Source organism: Cryptomeria japonica, unplaced genomic scaffold, assembly GCF_030272615.1.
Source record: "Cryptomeria japonica unplaced genomic scaffold, Sugi_1.0 HiC_scaffold_51, whole genome shotgun sequence".
Classification (NCBI taxonomy): Eukaryota; Viridiplantae; Streptophyta; class Pinopsida; order Cupressales; family Cupressaceae; genus Cryptomeria; species Cryptomeria japonica.
The window spans coordinates 150,001-172,500 of record NW_026728873.1 but is presented as its reverse complement, the minus strand read 5'-3'; the positions used below and the strand labels follow the sequence as shown (position 1 = coordinate 172,500).

Genomic DNA, 22,500 nt, shown 5'->3' with positions numbered 1-22,500 from the left:
TCATCGTGCCACTCTTCGCAGAGAGGTGATAGACGCCAACGAGCCCGCGCATAGCAATCGAGGTGTAAAAAGGGCGTTGAAGGCAGGAAGCCTGGACGAAAGAGGCTACGAGGTCACCTCGAAGCGGTCTAAGAATCGGGCGCACTTGGGGCGACTACCAGTGCCAACCCCTTATCCCGCGGTGCGTCCGACACACAGAAATTTCCAAGGCGGCCAAGGAGCCTCCCCGCATAGCAATCGGGGTGTGAGGTTACGGATGCAGCATTGATAGCAATCGAGGTGTGAGGCGAAGGATGCAGAAGTGAGAGCCGAGGGATGTAGCAGAGATAGCAATCGGGGTGTGTGATGCAGAAGAGATAGCAATCGAGGTGTGCGGTGGGAAGGGCCCAGCAGCCAGAATGCATGAAGCGACGGATGAAGCAGTGATGACAACCGGGCTGTGAGGAGAGGAGGGATGCAGCCAAGAAAGCAATCAGGGCTCGAGGCAAGGGATGCATCAAGGATAGCAATCATGTTGTGAGGCGAGATTCCAAAGGCTAAACGTGAGAGGCTGCAGGGTCGACTCAGAGAGGTCTATGCATGTGAGAGGCTGAAAGCAAGGTCGACTCGGAGCGGTCTATGCATCGGGCGCGCTTGGGGCGACTACCAGTGCCAACCCCTTATCCCGCGACGCGTCCGACAAAGAGAACGTTCCAAGGCGGCAGAGGAGGTTACCAGCCGAAGGATGCAGTAGCAATAACAGGTATAGTTCCGCGGCGGCCGAGAAGACTCACCGCATAGGAATCGGGATGCGAGGCGAGGGATGCGGCGGGAAGGCCCCGACGGCTAAACGGAAGAGGCTGCAGGGCCGCCTCGGAATGGTCCAAGCATCGGATGCGATTGGGACGACTACCAGTGCCAACCCCTTATCCCGCGATGCGTCCGATACACAGATAGTTCCAAGGCGGCCGAGGAGCCTCACCGCATATCAATCGGGGTGCGAGGCGAGGGATGGGGCGGGAAGGCCCCAACGGCTAGACGGAAGAGGCTTCAGGGCCACCTCGGAATGGTCCAAGCATCGGACGCGCTTGGGGCGACTGCCAGTGCCAACCCCTTATCCCGCGATGCGTCCGATACACAGATGGTTCCAAGGCGGCCGAGGAGCCTCACCGCATAGCAATCGGGGGTGCGAGGCGAGGGATGGGGCGGGAAGGCCCCAACGGCTAGACGGAAGAGGCTTCAGGGCCGCCTAGGAATGGTCCAAGCATCGGACACGCTTGGGGCGACTACCAGTGACAGCCCCCTATCCCGCGATGCGTCCGATACGAAGATGGTTCCAAGGCGGCCGAGGAGCCTCACCGCATAGCAATCGGGGTGCGAGGTGGGGGATGCGGCGAGATGGCCCCAACGGCTAGACGGAAGAGGCCACAGGGCCGCGTCGGAATAGTCCAAGCATCGGACGCGCTTGGGGCGACTACCAGTGACAACCCCTTATCCCGCGATGCGTCCGATACGAAGATAGTTCCAAGGCGGCCGAGGAGCCTCACCGCCTAGCAATCGGGGTGCGAGGTGGGGGATGCGGCGAGATGGCCCCAACGGCTAGACGGAAGAGGCTGCAGGGCCGCCTCGGAATAGTCCAAGCATCGGACGCGCTTGGGGCCACTACCAGTGACAACCCCTTATCCCGCGATGCGTCCGATACGAAGATAGTTCCAAGGCGGCCGAAGAGCCTCACCGCATAGCAATCGGGGTGCGAGGTGGGGGATGCGGCGAGATGGCCCCAACGGCTAGACGGAAGAGGCCACAGGGCCGCCTCGGAATAGTCCAAGCATCGGACGCGCTTGGGGCGACTACCAGTGACAACCCCTTATCCCGCGATGCGTCCGATACGAAGATAGTTCCCAGGCGGCCGAGGAGCCTCACCGCATAGCAATCGGGGTGCGAGGCGAGGGATGCGGCGAGATGGCCCCAAAGGCTAGACGGAAGAGGCTGCAGGGCTGCCTCGGAATAGTCCAAGCATCGGACGCGCTTGGGGCGACTACCACTGCCAACCCCTTATCCCGCGATGCGTCCGATACACAGATAGTTCCGAGGCGGCCGAGGAGGTGGGGGATGCAGCGAGATGGCCCCAACGGCTAGACGGAAGAGGCTGCAGGGCCGCCTCGGAATAGTCCAAGCATCGGACGCGCTTGGGGCGACTACCAGTGACAACCCCTTATCCCGCGATGCGTCCGATACACAGATAGTTCCGAGGCGGCCAAGGAGCCTCACCGCATAGCAATCGTGGTGCGAGGTGGGGGATGCGGCGAGATGGCCCCAACGGCTAGACGGAAGAGGCTGCAGGGCCGCCTCGGAATGGTCCAAGCATCGGATGCGCTTGGGGCGACTACCACTGCCAACCCCTTATCCCGCGATGCGTCCGATACACAGATAGTTCCAAGGCGGCCGAGGAGCCTCACAGCATAGCAATCAGGGTGCGAGGCGAGGGATGCGGCGAGAAAGCCCCAACGGCTAGAGGGAAGAGGCTTCAGGTCCGCCTTGGAATGGTCCAAGCATCGGACGCGCTTGGGGCGACTACCAGTGACAACCCCTTATCCCGCGACGCGTCCGATACACAGATAGTTCCAAGGCGGCCGAGGAGCCTCACCGCATAGCAATCGGGGTGCGAGGCGAGGGATGCGGCGAGAAGGACCCAACGGCTACACGGAAGAGGCTTCGGGGCCGCCTCGGAATGGTCCAAGCATCGGACGCGCTTGGGGCGACTACCAGTGACAACCCCTTATCCCGCGACGCGTCCGATACACAGATAGTTCCAAGGCGGCCGAGGAGCCTCACCGCATAGCAATCGGGGTGCGAGGCGAGGGATGCGGCGAGAAGGACCCAACGGCTACACGGAAGAGGCTTCGGGGCCGCCTCGGAATGGTCCAAGCATCGGACGCGCTTGGGGCGACTACCAGTGACAACCCCTTATCCCGCGACGCGTCCGATACACAGATAGTTCCAAGGCGGCCGAGGAGCCTCACCGCATAGCAATCGGGGTGCGAGGCGAGGGATGCGGCGAGAAGGACCCAACGGCTAGACGGAAGAGGCTTCGGGTCCGCCTCGGAATGGTCCAAGCATCGGACGCGCTTGGGGCGACTACCAGTGACAACCCCTTATCCCGCGACGCGTCCGATACACAGATAGTTCCAAGGCGGCCGAGGAGCCTCACCGCATAGCAATCGGGGTGCGAGGCGAGGGATGCGGCGAGAAGGACCCAACGGCTAGACGGAAGAGGCTTCGGGTCCGCCTCGGAATGGTCCAAGCATCGGACACGCTTGGGGCGACTACCAGTGACAACCCCTTATCCCGCGACGCGTCCGATACACAGATAGTTCCAAGGCGGCCGAGGAGCCTCACCGCATAGCAATCGGGGTGCGAGGCGAGGGATGCGGCGAGAAGGACCCAACGGCTAGACGGAAGAGGCTTCGGGTCCGCCTCGGAATGGTCCAAGCATCGGACGCGCTTGGGGCGACTACCAGTGACAACCCCTTATCCCGCGACGCGTCCGATACACAGATAGTTCCGAGGCGGCCGAGGAGCCTCACCGCATAGCAATCGGGGTGTGAGGCGAAGGATGCGGCGAGAAGGACCCAACGGCTAGACGGAAGAGGCTTCGGGTCCGCCTCGGAATGGTCCAAGCATCGGACGCGCTTGGGGCGACTACCAGTGACAACCCCTTATCCCGCGACGCGTCCGATACACAGATAGTTCCAAGGCGGCCGAGGAGCCTCACCGCATAGCAATCGGGGTGCGAGGCGAGGGATGCGGCGAGAAGGACCCAACGGCTAGACGGAAGAGGCTTCAGGGCCGCCTCGGAATGGTCCAAGCATCGAACGCGCTTGGGGCGACTACCAGTGACAACCCCTTATCCCGCGACGCGTCCGATACACAGATAGTTCCGAGGCGGCCGAGGAGCCTCACCGCATAGCAATCGGGGTGCGAGGCGAGGGATGCGGCGAGAAGGACCCAACGGCTAGACGGAAGAGGCTTCAGGGCCGCCTCGGAATGGTCCAAGCATCGGACGCGCTTGGGGCGACTACCAGTGACAACCCCTTATCCCGCGACGCGTCCGATACACAGATAGTTCCGAGGCGGCCGAGGAGCCTCACCGCATAGCAATCGGGGTGCGAGGCGAGGGATGCGGCGAGAAGGACCCAACGGCTAGACGGAAGAGGCTTCAGGGCCGCCTCGGAATGGTCCAAGCATCGGACGCGCTTGGGGCGACTACCAATGACAACCCCTTATCCCGCGACGCGTCCGATACACAGATAGTTCCGAGGCGGCCGAGGAGCCTCACCGCATAGCAATCGGGGTGCGAGGCGAGGGATGCGGCGAGAAGGACCCAACGGCTAGACGGAAGAGGCTTCAGGGCCGCCTCGGAATGGTCCAAGCATCGGACGCGCTTGGGGCGACTACCAGTGACAACCCCTTATCCCGCGACGCGTCCGATACACAGATAGTTCCGAGGCGGCCGAGGAGCCTCACCGCATAGCAATCGGGGTGCGAGGCGAGGGATGCGGCGAGAAGGACCCAACGGCTAGACGGAAGAGGCTTCAGGGCCGCCTCGGAATGGTCCAAGCATCGGACGCGCTTGGGGCGACTACCGTTGCCAACCCCTTATCCCGCGATGCGTCTGATACACAGATAGTTCCGAGGCGGCCGAGGAGCCTCACCGCATAGCAATCGGGTTGCGAGGCAGATTATTGGGAAGGGAACCCCCTGGGATGCGGCTCAAGCAGTGCCCAAAGGGACTGGAATGCGGAATCACATCGAGAGACCCAAATGCTATACGAGGGCTCAAATCGAATTATCGATTTGGCCACGACATGGACGCATCGGAACGACTACCTTTGCCGAACCACTCGCAATTGCATCCATACCGAAACCAATAGACATTTCCGTTAGAGCCCTCGCATAGCATTCGGGAATCTCGCATGCCCCTCTAAATCGACCAATGCTGGCGCTCAATGAAAATCCGAGCGCTACCACCGTTCGAGCGCCAGCATTGGTCGAGTTAGAGGGGCACGGGGGAGAATGCTCCAGTCAACACCTCCCCTATATAAGTTATTTGTCCGATTCTCGCACAACCGTAGTCTGCCTCGTCGAATCAAACAACGGTCCCAGATTCCGACTTCCGTTCCGTAGAGACCCAAAAGCTAGATGGAGGCTCGCAAAAAAGAGAGTCGGCGCATAGCAATCGGGTTTCTCGAACGTTTAGGGACCGAGCTCACTTGCGGATAGGGCAAAATCCGCCAAGCAACCCAAAAGCTAGACGGGGGCTCGAATCGAATCGCCTAGGCGGCCACAACAACGACGTGTTGGATCGACTACCAGTGCCAAACCATTCAGCAAGACTAGTCTGTGTCGAGGCCGGATAGAGATTCTCAGAGAGCGCCCGCATAGCATTTAGGAGACCTGCCGCGTCCCTCACACTCGACAAATGGTGGTGCACGTTTATAAATCCGAGCGATCCCAACCCTTTCAAGCACCAACATCGGTCGAGATAGAGGGGCACGGAGGGGGCTGCGTGAGACAACACAGTCCCCTATATAAGTTATTTGTCCGATTCTCACACATCCGAAGAATGGTCATCAAATCGGACAACAGCCCAAACTTCCGACTTCCGTCCCAGAAAGCCCAAGAGCTATCTAAAACGTTCATGGCCGGAACTCGATCGCGGCTATACCAGTCCGCCAAGCAACCCAAAAGCTAGACTGGAGCTCTAGTCGAATCACCTCTGTGGCCATTGCAAGGACGTGTTGGAGCGACTACCATTGCCGAACCATTCCGCAGGTCGAGTCCATACCAAGGCCGCATAGAGATTCACGATGAGCTCCTGCATAGCAATCAGGAGACTTGCCGTGTCCATCACAATCGATAAATCCTGGTGCAAGATTTTTGCATCCGAGCGCTCCAACCAGTCGAGCACCAGCATCAATCGACATAAACGGGCACGGGGGGAGGATGCTCGAGAACACTACCTCCCCTATATAAGTTATTTGTCCGATTCTCAAGCAGCCGAAGTCTGGTCATCGAATCGGGTCAAAGACCACAACTTCCGACTTTACCCACAATGCAAGTCATCGAATCGAACATCGGCCCCCGAGTCGGACTCCATGCGTATGTCAGGTCATCGGACCCAAATTCCGCCTTCCTGCGCATGGCGGGCCATCAATATCAACTCGGTCATCGGACCCAAACTCCGCCTTTTTGCGTATGGCACGCCTTCAAATCGGTCATCGGACCCAAATTCCGCCTTCCTGTGCATGGCGGGCCATCAACATCAACTCGGTCATCGGACCCAAATTCCGCCTTTCTGCGCATGGCACGCCATCAACTCGGTCATCGGACCCAAATTCCGCCTTCCTGCGCATGGCAGGTCATCGGACACAAATTCAGACCTCGCCAATATGCCTACGTATCGAATCGGTCATCGGACCCAACTTCCGACTTCATCCATACTGTAGGGTCTTTGAGGTTGGCGCGGTGCGCTCAACCCAGGGAGTCGACCCATCGAAGCATACACCTCCCCTATATAAGCTATTTGTCCGATTCCCACACCTGTGTAGTTTGCACCTCTGACCAGGACATCGACCCCAACTTCCGAACTCGACTGCAACGACGGCACCAGCGCCTTGGTGCGCACCTTGCGACGCACAGTCCCAACATTCGCCTTCCTGCACATGGCAGGTCATCGGACCCAAATTCCGACCTCGCGAGTATGCCTACATATCGAATCGGTCATCGGACCCAACTTCCGACTTCATCCATACCGTAGGGTCTTTGAGGTTGGCGCGGTGCGCTCAACCCGGGGAGTCGACCCAACGAAGCATACACCTCCCCTATATAAGCTATTTGTCCGATTCCCACACCTGTGTAGTTTGCACCTCCGATCAAGACATCGACCCCAACTTCCGAACTCGCCTCCAACGACCGAACCAGCGCCTTGGTGCGCACCTTGCAACGCACAGTGCCAACATTCGCCTTCCTGCACGTGGCAGGTCATCGGACCCAAATTCCGACCTCGCGAGTATGCCTACATATCGAATCGGTCATCGGACCCAACTTCCGACTTCATCCATACCGTAGGGTCTTTGAGGTTGGCGCGGTGCGCTCAACCCGGGGAGTCGACCCAACGAAGCATACACCTCCCCTATATAAGCTATTTGTCCGATTCCCACACCTGTGTAGCTTGCACCTCCGATCAGGACATCGACCCCAACTTCCGAACTCGACTAAAAAGACCGCACCAGCGCCTTGGTGTGCACCTTGCAACGCACAGTGTCAACATTCGCCTTCCTGCACATGGCAGGTCATCGGACCCAAATTCCGACCTCATGAGCATACCTACTAATCGAATCGGTCATCGGACCCAACTTCCGACTTCATCCATACCGTAGGGTCTTTGAGGTTGGCGCGGTGCGCTCAACCTGGGGAGTCGACCCATCGAAGCATACACCTCCCCTATATAAGCTATTTGTCCGATTCCGACACCTGTGTAGTTTGCACCTCCGCTCAGGACATCGACCCCAACTTCCGAACTCGCCTGCAACGACCGAACCAGCGCCTTGGTGCGCACCAAAAGTGCGCACTTTTGGAGGGCACTTTTGTGCGCTCCAAAGGTGCGCACTTTTGGAGGGCACTTTTCTGCGCTCCAAAGGTGCGCACTTTTGGAGGGCACTTTTTGGAGGGCACTTTTCTGCGCTCCAAAGGTGCGCACTTTTGGAGGGCACTTTTTGGAGGGCACTTTTCTGCGCTCCAAAGGTGCGCACTTTTGGAGGGCACTTTTTGGAGGGCACTTTTCTGCGCTCCAAAGGTGCGCACTTTTGGAGGGCACTTTTTGGAGGGCACTTTTCTGCGCTCCAAAGGTGCGCACTTTTGGAGGGCACTTTTTGGAGGGCACTTTTCTGCGCTCCAAAGGTGCGCACTTTTGGAGGGCACTTTTTGGAGGGCACTTTTCTGCGCTCCAAAGGTGCGCACTTTTGGAGGGCACTTTTTGGAGGGCACTTTTCTGCGCTCCAAAGGTGCGCACTTTTGGAGGGCACTTTTTGGAGGGCACTTTTCTGCGCTCCAAAGGTGCGCACTTTTGGAGGGCACTTTTTGGAGGGCACTTTTCTGCGCTCCAAAGGTGCGCACTTTTGGAGGGCACTTTTTGGAGGGCACTTTTCTGCGCTCCAAAGGTGCGCACTTTTGGAGGGCACTTTTGTGCACTCCAAAGGTGCGCACTTTTGGAGGGCACTTTTCCTGTGCTCCAAAGGTGCACACCTAGGTGAGCACCTTCGACCACACCTTGTAGCACACCAAACTCTGACTTTCGACTTCATCCGCAATGCAGGGTCTTTGAGGTTGGCGCAATGCGCACAACCAGGGGAGTCGACCCATCAAACCCAACACCTCCCCTATATAAGCTATTTGTCTGATTCTCATACATGCGTAGCCTGCAGGAGCAATTAGGACATCGACCCCAACTTTCGGCTTCTAAACGAAAACAAGGTCTTTGAGGTTGGTGTAATGCGAACAACTAGGGGAGTCAACCCATCAAACCCAACACCTCCCCTATATAAGCTATTTGTCTGATTCTCATACATGTGTAGTCTACAGGAGCAATTAGGACATCGACCCCAACTTTTGACTTCTTAACGAAAACAAGGTCTTTGAGGTTGACGTAATGCGCACAACCAGGGGAGTCGACCCATCAAACCCAACACCTCCCCTATATAAGCTATTTGTCCGATTCTCATACATGTGTAGCCTGCAGGAGCCATTAGGACATTGACCCCAACTTTTGACTTCTTAACGAAAACAAGGTCTTTGAGGTTGGCGTAATGCGCACAACCAAGGGAGTTGACCCATCAAACCCAACACCTCCCCTATATAAGCTATTTGTCTGATTCTCATACATGTGTAGCCTGCAACAACGATTAGGACATCCACCCCAACTTCTGAATTCGTCTGCGTTGACCGCACCAAAGGTGCACGCCTTGGTGCTCACCAAAATCCGACTTCCGACTTCTTCTGCTATGCGGGGTCTTTGAGGTTGGCGCAGTGCGCACAACCAGGGGAGTCAACCCACCGAATGCAACACCTCCCCTATATAAGCTATTTGTCTGATTCTCATACATGCGTAGACTGCAGCAATGATTAGGACATCCACCCCAACTTTTGACTTCTTAAACAAGACAGGGTCTTTGAAGTTGGTGCAGTGCACACAACCAGGGGAGTCGACCCATCAAACGCAACACCTCCCCTATATAAAGCTATTTGTCCGATTCTCATACGTGTAGTCTGCAGCAGCGATTAGGACATCGACCCCAACTTCCGAATTCGTTTGCATTGACCGCACCAAAGGTGCACGCCTTGGTGTGCACCCTGGAGTGCACTTTGGTGCTCACCTCGGTGCACACTTTGGTGTGCACCTCGGTGTGCACCAAAGGTGCGCACCTTGGAGCGCACCAAAGGTGTACACTTTGGAGCGCACCACATAGGGTCTTTGAGAGGTTGGCGCAGTGCGCACACCAAGGTGGGTGTTGAGGTGCGTGCCGAGGTGGGTGGGTGCTAGGGTGCGCTCCATGGTGGGTGCCAGGGTGGGTGCGTGCTAGGGTGGATTCCAAAGAGGGTCATAGGGTGGGTGCCAAGGTGGGTTGGTGATATAGTGGGTTCAAAGGTGGGTACTAGGGTGGGTTCCAAGGTGGGTCACAAGTTGGGTGCCAGGATGCGTGGGTGTTAGGTTGGGTGCCAAGGTGGGCTCCTGCGTGGGTGGGTGCTAGGGTGGGTTTCAAGGTGGACGCGAGGGCGGGTGCCAAGGTGGGTAACAAGTTGGGTGTTAGGATGGGTGAGTGCTAGAGTGGGTGCCAAGGTGGGTGGGTGCTAAGGTGGATGCCAAGGTGGTTCACAGGGTGGGTGGGTTCTAGGGTGAGTTCCAAGGTGGGTCACAGGTTCAGTGCTAGGGTGGGTGTCAAGGCGGGTGTCGAGGTGCCTGGGTGCTAGGGTGTGGATGCCAATGTGGGTCATAGGGTGGGTACTAGGGTGGGCTGCAATGTGGGTGCCAAGGTGGGTAACATGCTCGGTGGGTTCTAAATTGGGTGCCAGGGTGGGTGTGCACCCACCTTGCCCGAGGTGGGTGCCAAGGTGCCAGTGTGGGTGGGTGCTAAGGTGGATGCCAAGGTGGGTGAGAAGGTGGGTGATAGGTTGAGTGGTAGGATGGGTGGGTGCCAAGATGGGTCACAGGGTGGGTGCAAGGGTGGGTAGGTGCTAGGGTTGGTGTCAGGGTGGGTGGGTGCTAGGTTGGGTTCCAAGGTGGGTGCGAGGGTGAGTGTCAAGGTGGGTCACAGGTTAGGTGCTAGGATGGGTGAGTGCTAGGGTGCAAAGGTGCCAGGGTGGGTGCTAGGATGGGTCGATGCTAGGGTGAGTGGCAAGGTGGGTCCACAAGTGTCAAGGTGGGTGCCGAGGTGGGTGCCAAGTCGGCGACTGCTATGGTGGATGCCAAGGTGGGTCACGGGGTGGGTGCCAAGTTGCTAGGTTGGGTTCCAAGGTGGGTGCCAACGTGGGTGCTAGGGTGCGTGGGTTAAAGGGTGTGTCACAACGTGGGTGCCAGGATGGGTGCGCACCCACACTGGCCAAGACGGGTGCGGGTGCAAGGTTGGGTTCCAAGCCCGGTCACAGGCTGGGTGCTAGGATGGGTGGGTGCCAAGGTGGGCACCAGGGTGGGTGCACCCACCCTGGCCAAGGTGGGTCACGGGGTGGGTCCTAGGGTGGGTAACGGGGTGGGTACTAAGGTGCGTGCCAAGGTGGGTCATAGGGTGGGTGCCAAGGTGGGCACCAGGGTGGGTGTGCACCAACCCTAGCCAGGGTAGGTCACGGGGTGGTTGTCGGGGTGGGCGTCAAGGAGCCAAGGTGGGTGGCAAGTAGCCAAGTTGCGTGCCAAGGTGGGTGTCGGGGTGGGTGCCAAGGATCCAAGGTGGGTGCCAAGGAACCAAGGTGGGTGTCTGGGTGGGTGCCGAGGTGGGAGCCAGGGTGGGTCCCAAGGTGAGTGCAAAGGTGGGTGCCAGGGTCAAGGTGAGTGCCAATGTGGGTTCCAAGGTGCCAGGGTCAGGGTGAGTGCCAATGTGGGTTCAAAGGTGCTAAGTTGGGTGCGAGGTTGGGTGCGAGGGTGGGTGGGTGCCAAGGTGTGCTAGGTGGAAGCCCGGGTGGGTCGGCATCCCATGGGTGTCGAGTTGGGTGCCTGATGGGTGCTTCTTGTCAAGTTTTAGTCGTCGGGACTCATTTCGAGCCTTAGAGGTCGTTTCTTGTCCGGTTGCCCTGTCTTCGACCTGGGAACCCAATTTTGGTCCTCGGGTCCCATTTTTTTTTGTCTCGCATCCCACTTTTGGCCTGTGGCCTTTTCGGGGTCGATTCTCGTTTTGGGCATCAGAGCATGTTTCTTCTCCTAAAACCCAATATTTGTTTATTAAGTCTCGGAACACATTTTTGTTCTCGTGGACCCATCATGGGTCTTGGAACGCATTTGTGGTCCTTGGGTCCCATTTTGCATCCCGAAACTTGTGTTTTGGTGCTTGATCCCTATTTTGGGTGCCCACCTTGCACCAAGTGCGCACCCGGGGCAAACCGAGCGCCTTGGTGCACCGGGGCAAGATCGAGCGTGCACCCGAGGCGCCCCGAACATGCACCAAGGTGCACTCGGCCCACATGTGAGCGCAGGTCGTTGCGCCCGAGGTGGTGTGTGGGCACCGCGTTGCAGACGGGACACTGCACGCACACGACGCCCCCTCCAGGTGCACGCACGTAGGCCGGGCCGGGTGCACACCCGACGCCCTAGCAAGGTGCGCGCACCCGGGCAGGGCTCACACTTGGCGAACGGGGCGCACTTCGCGAGGGAGGGTGTGCACCTCGACGGGGGTGGGTGGCCGGGGTGGATTCGCACGTGGGTCGCGGTTTGCTAAGTACACACTGCGACAAGCTCATAACGGGTGCGATCATACCAGCGTTAGTGCACCGGATCCCATCAGAACTCCGCAGTTAAGCGCGCTTGGGCCGGAGTAGTACTGGGATGGGTGACCTCCCGGGAAGTCCCGGTGTTGCACCCTTTTTTAGTTTTTCGCCGGGCGTCGCAATGCTATTTGAATAAACCTTTTGCCCGTTTGCGTTCTCGTCGGGGCCGGGCCGGGCCGGGGTGCGCTGCCCGCACTACCGCGCGCGCGGGGGGCGACACCGAGCGCGCACCCGAGGCGCCCCGAGCACACAGGCCACGGTGCAACCCGGGCGTTGTGCGCGCACCCCGGTGCGCCCGAGGTGCTGCGCGCGCACCCAGGTGAAATCGGTGTGCACCTCGGCCAGTGCGCGCTCGGTCGAGTCGCGCACGTTGGCCAAGGTGCACGGTGATGTTTCTTACTCTAAGGTTCCGCACCAGACGCCCGGGACAGGTGAGCGAAGCTGGGCGGGGCCGGGTGCGCGGCCGGGGCAGGTGCACGCAGCTGGAGAGAGCTTTGGAGCACACTTCGGAGCGCACCAATGATGCGCTCCATTCAAAAGTTTCCTGAAAAGGCAAAAAAAGTTGAGATTATAGAATTTCCCACTTGAGAGATTGTAAAAAAAAAAAATTTAAAATGAAGGAAACGCGGGTGCCAAGGTGTGCGCAGCCCAGCCAAGGTGTGCGCACCAAGGCGCCCACCCTGGCGAAGGTGCACGCAAGGTGCGCACCCGAGGCAAACCGGACAATTAACCCAACTTTCGACTTCGCGCGCACCTTGGAGCGCACTTCGGAGCGCTCCTTGGTGCGCACCAATCTTGGGCACCTCGGAGTGCACCATGGCGCCCACCAAGGTGCGCACCCGGGGCAAACCGAGCTCCGACTTCGTGCGCACCTTGGAGCGCACGAAAGGTGCGCACCATGGCGCCCACCAAGGTGCGCAGCCCAGCCAAGGCGTGCGCATCAAGGTGCGCACCCTGGCGAAGGTGCGCACCCGGGGCAAACCGAGCTCCGACTTCGTGCGCACCTTGGAGCGCACAAAAGGTGCGCAACCCAGCCAAGGTGTGCGCACCCCGGTCAAACCGAGCTCCGAATCGTGCGCACCAGAGGTGCACGCCATCGTGCGCACCTTGGAGCACACTTCGGAGCCCTCCTTGGTGCGCGCCGATGTTGCGCACCTCGGAGCGCACCCGGGGAAAACAATGCAATTAACCCGACTTTCGACTTCGTGGGCACCTCGGAGCGCTCTCGGGTTCGCACCTCGGAGCACACCGAGGTGCGCACCTTTGATGCGCTGCCTTCACCAATTTCCAGAAAAGGCAAGAAAACATTGAGAAGGTGTGCGCACCGAGGTGCCCACCCTGGCGAAGGTGCACGCGAGGTGCGCACCCGGGGCAAACCGGGCTCCGACTTCGTGCACGCCGCACCTTGGAGCACACTTCGGAGCGCTCCTTGGTGCGCACCAGGGCGCGCAACCCAGCCGAGGTGCCCACCCCGGCGAAGGTGCACGCGAGGTGCGCACCCGGGGCAAACCGGGCTCCGACTTCGTGCACGCCGCACCTTGGAGCACACATCGGGGCGCTCCCGGGTTCGCACCGGCGTTGCGCACCGTGGTGGGCACCTCGGAGCACACCAAGGTGGGCAGCGAGGTGCGCACCTTTGATGCGATGCCTTCACTAATTTCCATAAAAGGCAAAAAAAAAACGAGATTTTAAAATTTCCGTTTTGAAAGATAGTGAGAAAAAGGGAATGCTGGTGCCATCTTGAGCCCGCCCTGGTGCGCAGCCCAGCCAAGGTGTGCGCACCAAGGTGCCCACCCTGGCGAAGGTGCGCGCCCGGGCAATTAACCCAACTTCCAACTTCGCGCGCGCCAGGGTGGGAGCGCACCCAACAACCGGGCCTGGGAAGAGCCAATGCGAGAAACCCCACCAAACGCTCTGACAAAAAAAGAGGGGGCGCTCCAGTAACCCCGCTTCGGAGCGCACCCTGGGCAAACCCAGCCAAGGTGCCCACCCCGGCCAAGGTGCAGGCGAGGTGCGCACCCGGGGCAAACCGGGCTCCGACAACGTGCACGCCGCACCTTGGAGCACACTTCGTAGCGCTCCCGGGTGCGCACCTCAGAGCACACCAAGGTGGGCAGCGAGGTGCGCACCTTTGATGCGCTGCCTTCACTAATTTCCAGAAAAGGCAAAAAAAAAAGGAGATTTTAAAATTTCCGTTTTGAAAGATAGTGAAAAAAACGGAACGCGCGTGCCATCTTGAGCCCGCCCTGGTGCGCAGCCCAGGTAAGGTGCCCACCCTGGCAAAGGTGCGCACCCGGGCAATTAACCCTACTTCCGACTTCGTGCGCGCCAGGGTGGCAACCGGGCCTCGGAAGAGCCAATGCGAGAAACCCCACCAAACGCTCCGACAAAAAAAGAGGCGGCGCTCCAATAACCCCGCTTCGGAGCGCAGCCGGGGCAAACCCAGCCAAGGTGCCCACCCCGACGAAGGTGCACGCGAGGTGCGCACCCGGGGCAAACCGGGCTCCGACAACGTGCACGCAGCACCTTGGAGCACACTTCGAAGCACTCCCGGGTGCCCACCGGCGTTGCGCACCGTGGTGGGCAGCGAGGTGCGCACCTTTGATGCGCTGCCTTCACTAATTTCCAGAAAAAGGCAAAAAAAAATGAGATTTTAAAATTTCCGTTTTGAAAGATAGTGAAAAAAAAGGAACGCGGGTGCCATCTTGAGCCCGCCCTGGTGCGCAGCCCAGGCAAGGCATGCGCACCAAGGTGCCCACCCGAGGTGCACACCCGGGGCAAACCGGGCTCCGACTTCGTGCAGGCCGCACCTTGGAGCACACTTCGGAGCGCTCCTTGGTGCGCACCATGGTGCCCACCAGGGCGCGCAACCCAGCCAAGGTCTGCACACCAAGGTGCCCACCCCGGCGAAGGTGCACGCGAGGTGCGCACCCGGGGCAAACCGGGCTCCGACTTCGTGCACGCCATGGTGCCCACCGCGGCGAAGGTGCACGCGAGGTGCGCACCCGGGGCAAACCGGGCTCCGACTTCGTGCACGCCGCACCTTGGAGCACACTTCGGAGCGCTCCTTGGTGCGCACCATGGTGCCCACCAGGGCGCGCAACCCAGCCAAGGTGTGCGCACCAAGGTGCACGCGAGGTGCGCACCCGGGGCAAACCGGGGTCCGACTTCGTGCACGCCGCACCTTGGAGCACACATCGGAGCGCTCCCAGGTTCGCACCAGCGTTGCGCACCTTTGATGCGCTGCCTTCACTAATTTCCAGAAAAGGCAAAAAAAAACGATATTTTAAAATTTCCGTTCTGAAAGATAGTGAAAAAAACGGAACGCGGGTGCCATCTTGAGCCCTTCCTGGTGCGCAGCCCAGGCAAGTTGTGCGCACCAAGGTGCCCACCCTGGCGGAGGTGCGCGCCCGGGGCAAACCGGGCTCCGACTTCGTGCACTGCATGGTGCCCACCAAGGCGCGCAACCCAGCCAAGGTGCCCACCGCAGCGAAGGTGCACGCGAGGTGCACACCCGGGGCAAACCGGGCTCCGACTTCGTGCACGCCGCACCTTGGAGCACACTTCAGAGCGCTCCTTGGTGCGCACCAGGGCGCGCAACCCAGCCGAGGTGCCCACCCCGGCGAAGGTGCACGCGAGGTGCGCACCCGGGGCAAACCGGGCTCCGACTTCGTGCACGCCATGGTGCCCACCGCGGCGAAGGTGCGCACCCGGGGCAAACCGGGCTCCGACTTCGTGCACGCCGCACCTTGGAGCACACTTCGGAGCGCTCCTTGGTGCGCACCATGGTGCCCACCAGGCCGCGCAACCCAGCCAAGGTGTGCGCACCAAGGTGCACGCGAGGTGCGCACCCGGGGCAAACCGGGGTCCGACTTCGTGCACGCCGCACCTTGGAGCACACATCGGGGCGCTCCCGGGTTCGCACCGGCGTTGCGCACCGTGGTGGGCACCTCGGAGCACACCAAGGTGGGCAGCGAGGTGCGCACCTTTGATGCGATGCCTTCACTAATTTCCATAAAAGGCAAAAAAAAAACGAGATTTTAAAATTTCCGTTTTGAAAGATAGTGAGAAAAAGGGAATGCTGGTGCCATCTTGAGCCCGCCCTGGTGCGCAGCCCAGCCAAGGTTTGCGCACCAAGGTGCCCACCCTGGCGAAGGTGCGCGCCCGGGCAATTAACCCAACTTCCAACTTCGCGCGCGCCAGGGTGGGAGCGCACCCAACAACCGGGCCTGGGAAGAGCCAATGCGAGAAACCCCACCAAACTCTCTGACAAAAAAAGAGGGGGCGCTCCAGTAACCCCGCTTCGGAGCGCACCCTGGGCAAACCCAGCCAAGGTGCCCACCCCGGCCAAGGTGCAGGCGAGGTGCGCACCCGGGGCAAACCGGGCTCCGACAACGTGCACGCCGCACCTTGGAGCACACTTCGTAGCGCTCCCGGGTGCGCACCTCAGAGCACACCAAGGTGGGCAGCGAGGTGCGCACCTTTGATGCGCTGCCTTCACTAATTTCCAGAAAAGGCAAAAAAAAAAGGAGATTTTAAAATTTCCGTTTTGAAAGATAGTGAAAAAAACGGAACGCGCGTGCCATCTTGAGCCCGCCCTGGTGCGCAGCCCAGGTAAGGTGCCACCCTGGCAAAGGTGCGCACCCGGGCAATTAACCCTACTTCCGACTTCGTGCGCGCCAGGGTGGCAACCGGGCCTCGGAAGAGCCAATGCGAGAAACCCCACCAAACGCTCCGACAAAAAAAGAGGCGGCGCTCCAATAACCCCGCTTCGGAGCGCAGCCGGGGCAAACCAAGCCAAGGTGCCCACCCCGACGAAGGTGCACGCGAGGTGCGCACCCGGGGCAAACCGGGCTCCGACAACGTGCACGCAACACCTTGGAGCACACTTCGAAGCACTCCCGGGTGCCCACCGGCGTTGCGCACCGTGGTGGGCAGCGAGGTGCGCACCTTTGATGCGCTGCCTTCACTAATTTCCAGAAAAAGGCAAAAAAAAATGAGATTTTAAAATTTCCGTTTTGAAAGATAGTGAAAAAAAAGGAACGCGGGTGCCATCTTGAGCCCGCCCTGGTGCGCAGCCCAGGCAAGGCATGCGCACCAAGGTGCCCACCCGAGGTGCACACCCGGGGCAAACCGGGCTCCGACTTCGTGCAGGCCGCACCTTGGAGCACACTTCGGAGCGCTCCTTGGTGCGCACCATGGTGCCCACCAGGGCGCACCCGGGGCAAACCGGGCTCCGACTTTGTGCACGCCGCACCTTGGAGCACACATCGGAGCGCTCCCAGGTTCGCACCAGCGTTGCGCACCTTTGATGCGCTGCCTTCACTAATTTCCAGAAAAGGCAAAAAAAAACGATATTTTAAAATTTCCGTTCTGAAAGATAGTGAAAAAAACGGAACGCGGGTGCCATCTTGAGCCCTTCCTGGTGCGCAGCCCAGGCAAGTTGTGCGCACCAAGGTGCCCACCCTGGCGGAGGTGCGCGCCCGGGGCAAACCGGGCTCCGACTTCGTGCACTGCATGGTGCCCACCAAGGCGCGCAACCCAGCCAAGGTGCCCACCGCAGCGAAGGTGCACGCGAGGTGCGCACCCGAGGTGCACACCCGGGGCAAACCGGGCTCCGACTTCGTGCACGCCGCACCTTGGAGCACACTTCAGAGCGCTCCTTGGTACGCACCAGGGCGCGCAACCCAGCCAAGGTGCTCACCCCGGCGAAGGTGCACGCGAGGTGCGCACCCGGGGCAAACCGGGCTCGGACTTCGTGCACGCCGCACCTTGGAGCACACATCGGAGCGCTCCCGGGTTCGCACCAGCATTGCGCACCTTTGATGCGCTGCCTTCACTAATTTCCAGAAAAGGCAAAAAAAAGAAAAAAATGAGATTTTAAAATTTCCGTTTTGAAAGATAGTGAAAAAAACGGAACGCGGGTGCCATCTTGAGCCCGCCCTGGTGTGCAGCCCAGGCAAGTTGTGCGCACCAAGGCACCCACCCTGGCCAAGGTGGGTCACGGGGTGGGTCCTAGGGTGGGTAACGGGGTGGGTACTAAGGTGCGTGCCAAGGTGGGTCATAGGGTGGGTGCCAAGGTGGGCACCAGGGTGGGTGTGCACCAACCCTAGCCAGGGTAGGTCACGGGGTGGTTGTCGGGGTGGGCGTCAAGGAGCCAAGATGGGTGGCAAGTAGCCAAGTTGCGTGCCAAGGTGGGTGTCGGGGTGGGTGCCAAGGATCCAAGGTGGGTGCCAAGGAACCAAGGTGGGTGTCTGGGTGGGTGCCGAGGTGGGAGCCAGGGTGGGTCCCAAGGTGAGTGCAAAGGTGGGTGCCAGGGTCAAGGTGAGTGCCAATGTGGGTTCCAAGGTGCCAGGGTCAGGGTGAGTGCCAATGTGGGTTCAAAGGTGCTAAGTTGGGTGCGAGGTTGGGTGCGAGGGTGGGTGGGTGCCAAGGTGTGCTAGGTGGAAGCCCGGGTGGGTCGGCATCCCATGGGTGTCGAGTTGGGTGCCTGATGGGTGCTTCTTGTCAAGTTTTAGTCGTCGGGACTCATTTCGAGCCTTAGAGGTCGTTTCTTGTCCGGTTGCCCTGTCTTCGACCTGGGAACCCAATTTTGGTCCTCGGGTCCCATTTTTTTTTGTCTCGCATCCCACTTTTGGCCTGTGGCCTTTTCGGGGTCGATTCTCGTTTTGGGCATCAGAGCATGTTTCTTCTCCTAAAACCCAATATTTGTTTATTAAGTCTCGGAACACATTTTTGTTCTCGTGGACCCATCATGGGTCTTGGAACGCATTTGTGGTCCTTGGGTCCCATTTTGCATCCCGAAACTTGTGTTTTGGTGCTTGATCCCTATTTTGGGTGCCCACCTTGCACCAAGTGCGCACCCGGGGCAAACCGAGCGCCTTGGTGCACCGGGGCAAGATCGAGCGTGCACCCGAGGCGCCCCGAACATGCACCAAGGTGCACTCGGCCCACATGTGAGCGCAGGTCGTTGCGCCCGAGGTGGTGTGTGGGCACCGCGTTGCAGACGGGACACTGCACGCACACGACGCCCCCTCCAGGTGCACGCACGTAGGCCGGGCCGGGTGCACACCCGACGCCCTAGCAAGGTGCGCGCACCCGGGCAGGGCTCACACTTGGCGAACGGGGCGCACTTCGCGAGGGAGGGTGTGCACCTCGACGGGGGTGGGTGGCCGGGGTGGATTCGCACGTGGGTCGCGGTTTGCTAAGTACACACTGCGACAAGCTCATAACGGGTGCGATCATACCAGCGTTAGTGCACCGGATCCCATCAGAACTCCGCAGTTAAGCGCGCTTGGGCCGGAGTAGTACTGGGATGGGTGACCTCCCGGGAAGTCCCGGTGTTGCACCCTTTTTTAGTTTTTCGCCGGGCGTCGCAATGCTATTTGAATAAACCTTTTGCCCGTTTGCGTTCTCGTCGGGGCCGGGCCGGGCCGGGGTGCGCTGCCCGCACTACCGCGCGCGCGGGGGGCGACACCGAGCGCGCACCCGAGGCGCCCCGAGCACACAGGCCACGGTGCAACCCGGGCGTTGTGCGCGCACCCCGGTGCGCCCGAGGTGCTGCGCGCGCACCCAGGTGAAATCGGTGTGCACCTCGGCCAGTGCGCGCTCGGTCGAGTCGCGCACGTTGGCCAAGGTGCACGGTGATGTTTCTTACTCTAAGGTTCCGCACCAGACGCCCGGGACAGGTGAGCGAAGCTGGGCGGGGCCGGGTGCGCGGCCGGGGCAGGTGCACGCAGCTGGAGAGAGCTTTGGAGCACACTTCGGAGCGCACCAATGATGCGCTCCATTCAAAAGTTTCCTGAAAAGGCAAAAAAAGTTGAGATTATAGAATTTCCCACTTGAGAGATTGTAAAAAAAAAAAATTTAAAATGAAGGAAACGCGGGTGCCAAGGTGTGCGCAGCCCAGCCAAGGTGTGCGCACCAAGGCGCCCACCCTGGCGAAGGTGCACGCAAGGTGCGCACCCGAGGCAAACCGGACAATTAACCCAACTTTCGACTTCGCGCGCACCTTGGAGCGCACTTCGGAGCGCTCCTTGGTGCGCACCAATCTTGGGCACCTCGGAGTGCACCATGGCGCCCACCAAGGTGCGCACCCGGGGCAAACCGAGCTCCGACTTCGTGCGCACCTTGGAGCGCACGAAAGGTGCGCACCATGGCGCCCACCAAGGTGCGCAGCCCAGCCAAGGCGTGCGCATCAAGGTGCGCACCCTGGCGAAGGTGCGCACCCGGGGCAAACCGAGCTCCGACTTCGTGCGCACCTTGGAGCGCACAAAAGGTGCGCAACCCAGCCAAGGTGTGCGCACCCCGGTCAAACCGAGCTCCGAATCGTGCGCACCAGAGGTGCACGCCATCGTGCGCACCTTGGAGCACACTTCGGAGCCCTCCTTGGTGCGCGCCGATGTTGCGCACCTCGGAGCGCACCCGGGGAAAACAATGCAATTAACCCGACTTTCGACTTCGTGGGCACCTCGGAGCGCTCTCGGGTTCGCACCTCGGAGCACACCGAGGTGCCCACCCTGGCGAAGGTGCACGCGAGGTGCGCACCCGGGGCAAACCGGGCTCCGACTTCGTGCACGCCGCACCTTGGAGCACACTTCGGAGCGCTCCTTGGTGCGCACCAGGGCGCGCAACCCAGCCGAGGTGCCCACCCCGGCGAAGGTGCACGCGAGGTGCGCACCCGGGGCAAACCGGGCTCCGACTTCGTGCACGCCATGGTGCCCACCGCGGCGAAGGTGCACGCGAGGTGCGCACCCGGGGCAAACCGGGCTCCGACTTCGTGCACGCCGCACCTTGGAGCACACTTCGGAGCGCTCCTTGGTGCGCACCATGGTGCCCACCAGGGCGCGCAACCCCGCCGAAGGTGCACGCGAGGTGCGCACCCGGGGCAAACCGGGCTCCGACTTCGTGCACGCCGCACCTTGGAGCACACTTCGGAGCGCTCCTTGGTGCGCACCATGGTGCCCACCAGGGCGCGCAACCCCGCCGAAGGTGCACGCGAGGTGCGCACCCGGGGCAAACCGGGCTCCGACTTCGTGCACGCCATGGTGCGCACCGCGGCGAAGGTGCGCACCCGGGGCAAACCGGGCTCCGACTTCGTGCACGCCGCACCTTGGAGCACACTTCGGAGCGCTCCTTGGTGCGCACCAGGGCGCGCAACCCAGCCGAGGTGCCCACCCCGGCGAAGGTGCACGCGAGGTGCGTACCCGGGGCAAACCGGGCTCCGACTTCGTGCACGCCGCACCTTGGAGCACACTTCGGAGCGCTCCTTGGTGCGCACCATGGTGCCCACCAGGCCGCGCAACCCAGCCAAGGTGTGCGCACCAAGGTGCACGCGAGGTGCGCACCCGGGGCAAACCGGGGTCCGACTTCGTGCACGCCGCACCTTGGAGCACACATCGGGGCGCTCCCGGGTTCGCACCGGCGTTGCGCACCGTGGTGGGCACCTCGGAGCACACCAAGGTGGGCAGCGAGGTGCGCACCTTTGATGCGATGCCTTCACTAATTTCCATAAAAGGCAAAAAAAAAACGAGATTTTAAAATTTCCGTTTTGAAAGATAGTGAGAAAAAGGGAATGCTGGTGCCATCTTGAGCCCGCCCTGGTGCGCAGCCCAGCCAAGGTGTGCGCACCAAGGTGCCCACCCTGGCGAAGGTGCGCGCCCGGGCAATTAACCCAACTTCCAACTTCGCGCGCGCCAGGGTGGGAGCGCACCCAACAACCGGGCCTGGGAAGAGCCAATGCGAGAAACCCCACCAAACGCTCTGACAAAAAAAGAGGGGGCGCTCCAGTAACCCCGCTTCGGAGCGCACCCTGGGCAAACCCAGCCAAGGTGCCCACCCCGGCCAAGGTGCAGGCGAGGTGCGCACCCGGGGCAAACCGGGCTCCGACAACGTGCACGCCGCACCTTGGAGCACACTTCGTAGCGCTCCCGGGTGCGCACCTCAGAGCACACCAAGGTGGGCAGCGAGGTGCGCACCTTTGATGCGCTGCCTTCACTAATTTCCAGAAAAGGCAAAAAAAAAAGGAGATTTTAAAATTTCCGTTTTGAAAGATAGTGAAAAAAACGGAACGCGCGTGCCATCTTGAGCCCGCCCTGGTGCGCAGCCCAGGTAAGGTGCCCACCCTGGCAAAGGTGCGCACCCGGGCAATTAACCCTACTTCCGACTTCGTGCGCGCCAGGGTGGCAACCGGGCCTCGGAAGAGCCAATGCGAGAAACCCCACCAAACGCTCCGACAAAAAAAGAGGCGGCGCTCCAATAACCCCGCTTCGGAGCGCAGCCGGGGCAAACCCAGCCAAGGTGCCCACCCCGACGAAGGTGCACGCGAGGTGCGCACCCGGGGCAAACCGGGCTCCGACAACGTGCACGCAGCACCTTGGAGCACACTTCGAAGCACTCCCGGGTGCCCACCGGCGTTGCGCACCGTGGTGGGCAGCGAGGTGCGCACCTTTGATGCGCTGCCTTCACTAATTTCCAGAAAAAGGCAAAAAA

General features: G+C 60.5%; 2 non-coding genes across 2 annotated transcripts; both read left to right on the top strand.

Moving 5' to 3' along the window:
* Positions 1–11,985: 11,985 nt before the first annotated feature.
* Positions 11,986–12,104, top strand: LOC131862760 (5S ribosomal RNA). The gene has a single exon (XR_009361697.1). It is a non-coding gene; the product is annotated as a 5S ribosomal RNA (ribosomal RNA).
* Positions 12,105–19,242: 7,138 nt separating this feature from the next.
* LOC131862759 (5S ribosomal RNA) lies at positions 19,243–19,361 on the top strand. Its single transcript, XR_009361696.1, has one exon. It is a non-coding gene; the product is annotated as a 5S ribosomal RNA (ribosomal RNA).
* The last annotated feature ends 3,139 nt before the right edge of the window (positions 19,362–22,500 follow it).